This window comes from Dendrobium catenatum, unplaced genomic scaffold, assembly GCF_001605985.2.
Source record: "Dendrobium catenatum unplaced genomic scaffold, ASM160598v2 fragScaff_scaffold_1018, whole genome shotgun sequence".
In the NCBI taxonomy this organism is placed as follows: Eukaryota; Viridiplantae; Streptophyta; class Magnoliopsida; order Asparagales; family Orchidaceae; genus Dendrobium; species Dendrobium catenatum.
The window spans coordinates 17,792-22,144 of NW_021319480.1; positions in this window are offsets into that span (position 1 = coordinate 17,792).

A 4,353-nucleotide genomic window follows, 5' to 3' on the forward strand; every position below is an offset into this window, starting at 1 on the left:
GAACAGGTGATTGCCTTTCCGCTAAACTTATCGGGATTGAATTCCCATGTTGTGCCTTTACATTCCCCTCCCTTAGTTTTTGCTAATATCACGGGTTCTCCTAATGTTCCTAAATTGGTTCGATCAATTGTTGTTGGTAGCTCTAATCCTATCGAGCTTAATGATCAGTGTGTGATTGACATTGAACTATGTGTGTCTGATGTTAATCAATGTTGTAATGATCTTTCTATCATCCCTTCTGGTGCAAATTTTGTGACTAATTCTGCTATTAAGTCTTTGGCAGTGGGTGCTGAGGATAATGGCCAATCTGGTGAGGTTTACATTAATTCGGTTGTGCCAGCATTCTCCTACTGAGAATCTTCATCAGAGAAATACAGACTTTGTGGATATTCCCATTTTTGTTATGTCTAACGCAGAATTGAATGCACATCTTGCCTGGTCGTCGAATAACTCTGTTTTGGTCCAAAATGATTGGTTGGATATGGATAAGGACGTCTCCCCTTCTGTTTTGGTTGATGGGGATGTTTTGGTTGACAATGTGGAGGATGAATTTATTTTATTGGTGGAGCCAAAAAATGTAAAAGTAAATCTAAGAAGAAATAACTATTGGGCTGCCCTTTCACTTTTGCATTCGTCAATTTTACTAATGCTCTGGATGATGATGAAGGCAGCTCCCTGCTTATCACATTGTTGGCCTTGTCTTGTTGGCAACCTTGGTGGTAAGCCTTCTGCTTGTTGGGCTCATAATGTGGTTACTTCTGGGCTTTGTCACCAATATATGGCCCTTGACTGACTGTGGGTTTGTTGCTGGGGGCTGCCACCTTGAGTCCACTTTTGGCTCATGCTCTTAGTTCCTTGTTTGTCTTTTCTTGCTTAAGCTTTTTTGTTCCTTCTCTGTTGCATTTTGATATTTGGCCTCTGCTTGTAATGCCCTTATCTTTTTTGCAATAAAATTTCCTTTTCTTAAAAAAAATTCTCTTTTAGCTATAGTTCTTACATTGGTCTACGTGAGAGAAGAGCTCATGATGTCGCTTTAATTAGCATATAGATGTATCAAATCTTGTTCTTTTTATAGTAAAGATAATGAGCATCACCCTCATTCTACTAATCAATGTAGATATATTGATATCCTCTTATAATTCATGGTATATAATTTTATTTTAATATAAGATTCGATGACCTTTCTCATGCAAATATTGCACATGTACAATAGATCTTGTCATTTTGTATGGTTCATATTACATATTATATATATTATCGCATGGTCCTCATCATTTTTAGAATACGACAATTAATACAATTACAAAAATATACTATATATGGACAATTTAAGGTGCAACTCATTGTTGATAATATTAAATTTCTATTACTATTTTATCATAAAGTGTTTTGCATTTTCTTAAAATTATATCATTAGATATTTAATTAATATATTCATTAATTTTTAATTTTAATGCTTTTTTTTTGTTTGAAATAAATACAATAAAGTTTCTATATATAATGCATCAATTTTCAAATAAATCTAAGAAGTTTGAGACTTTTCCAACCAAAAAAATTGATATTCCTGAGACAATTCTTTCATGCTCTTTCTATCTTCAATTTAGCAAAAATTCAATATTAATAAAAATATTAAATTTCATTTTTTATTGTAATTAATAGTGTTTTTTTTAATTAATAGTTTATTTAATATATTTCATATTTTTGTAGTTCTTCAACGCAAACTACAGCAGAACTGAAATAATGTTTTATTTTTCCCACAAAAAAAAAAAAAATCCTAAAACCTTGATTGAGACCAAGGTAAAATCAGTATTCTTTGCGCGGCGTCCACAGCAATTTTTTTTTTTTTTTTTTTTTTTGCCAAATTATTGATTTCCTTGAACTTGCTAAGATCAGGCTTGCAAACGAGTTGAGTTGAGATCTTGTCAGGTCAAATTATGAGCTCGAATTTGAAGTGAGCTCAAAAGACGAGCTCGAGCTTAATTAGTGCCATTGAAAACGAGCTTGTGAGCCATCCATAGTTTGTCGGTTCGCTTATCTTCTTCTTCGGCTTGGACGCACAGATGATTGTGCTTCGTCTTCTGTGCGCGCAGACACCCATGCTTCGTCTTTTGTCATTCGCACGTGCACACGTGCAGCTCGATGTCCGCTTTCTCTTTCCATGGTTCTCAGTGTAGATGCGCAGGCATGTAGCTCGCTGCCCACTTTGCCTTCCACCTAATTAAGTCGCTCAATTTGTAATCAAGCTGAGCATCTTATGGATCAAACTCGATAATCCAACGAGCTCAAGCTCGAGCTCAAAACTCAATAAGTTCAGTTCGCAAGCTTGTTAACAAGTTGAGTTTGAGCCTACTTGTGAGCAGGCTAGGCTCACTTACACCCCTAGCCGAGAAGTTCCAATATCCATCTCTCTTCCTAATCAAGCTGAGCTTCCAGAAACATCCTATGATTTAGGCTGTTCTTCTTCAGCAAAGCTCAATTTGGCGATGATCTTATATGCTTAATTATATGAGCAAATTCACTGCTTTGCTCATCGACTTTGTCCAGGAAGAGGTGTTCATGCTGCTAGGTGTGAAGGACGAACTTCAAAAGCTTCGACATCGAATGATGAGTATCCAAATCTTACTGAAAGATGCTAAAAAGAGAAAGTTTGATGACTTATCCATCGAACTTTGGCTTTCTGAGCTTAAGGTGCTATTTGGCAACAAGTAGGATTTAACTTGAGTGGAATTTAATTAATCTTTTAAATTCAGATTTAATAAATTCTAAGAGTATTAAATCTTGAAAAATTATTTGTTCTGGCATATGTCAAATCTTAATAAACTATTTGGCAAGAGATTTCTGTTTAGTTGCTTAAAAATTCTGAATTTAATTTAAATTTTAAATTTAATATGTATTTACAATAATAATTACTTATTAGTTTTAAGTTTAATAACAATCATTAAATTTTAATTATGAATAATATAATTAAAAACTAATTTAATGATCAAATGATTTAATTAATTATTTAAATAATTTATTAATTACTAAGAATACTATTAAATATTTAATTAATTACTTAAGTCTTCTATTGCCTTTAATTAATCATTATTTTTACATCCTATTATATTACTTAAATTAAATCTTAATAGACCCTGTAGGTTTCCTTTTTCAACTTTTTTTTTTTATGGAACGGCACTTGCTCCAACTTTATTCAATAAAAAATAAATTACAACGACCCGAGCAAAGCTAGCATACACTACAACATTAGGGAACAAGCTCCAAAAAACGAGCTGAGTTGACGAAACCACAAAGCATAAACGAACATAGGAAAAGCAAAGAGGGCTACAACCCCTACATACTCAGTTATGACAATCCTACACATACCAAGTAGCGAAGAACTGACCATTCAAAAAGCAAAAATGAATTATTGAGTTGAAAGATATAGATAAAATACTGAAGCTACATAAATAAGTCTAGACTTAGAAAAAATTTTAAATCAAGACTTAGCTAAACAAGAGGTCTATATATAGGAAAACAGAGAAGAATAAAGATATATTGATGAAGCTTTAGACGCTGTACAAGAGGTCTATATATAGATAATACATGCAATATGCCTAAGACACTTGTCATATACTCTTATAGGATAGCAAGAAATACAGTTTTAGCTAAACTAATTTATTTCTGGTCTAATAATGATGAGTAGGGTTTCAGAGAGCATGGCTGCAAGTATGAATTTGATCGGTCTGAAGAAAATCCTTCACTCATAAGGTATCTGCATTAGTTATTTTTCTTAGTATTTTGCTACTCCTTTTGTAGTTTTATACTTATTTGGATCTTAATTTTTGCTTGAAATATTATTTTATTTGTAATCTTCTATAGCTCTTTTGTAATCTTAATATTGCATAGTTGGTCATGCCATTTTTATTATTCATATTACACACTTTTTTCCTATAATTTATATTCAATAAATAAAAATTTTCTACTGAATTTGCATGAAAATAAAATCATTGGCTAAAATGCAGTAACTCAAGCTGGCCAATCTCTATTAATACAAAGATTAACTAATGCCTGAAAACCTCATAGTGACAAAAATAATGTCGTTGCTCTTATCGATCTATCTTTTTTGCAAATAAGGGTTCATTTGGGGCATCTTTCTTACTGCTTCTTAAAATAATTTTTCTGTATAAAAATTTTATTTATTGTACTAAAAAGCTGCTTTAAGAAGCAGTAAAAAAATCGTCCCAAACGCAGTTAAAAATAAAAATTAAGTGGGTTAATATAAATTAAGTAGTTGAGAGGAACTTAAGTAATTTTTTTATTTTAAATATTTTTATGAATAAGTACATTTTTATTTGCAAATTAAATCCTCAGTGA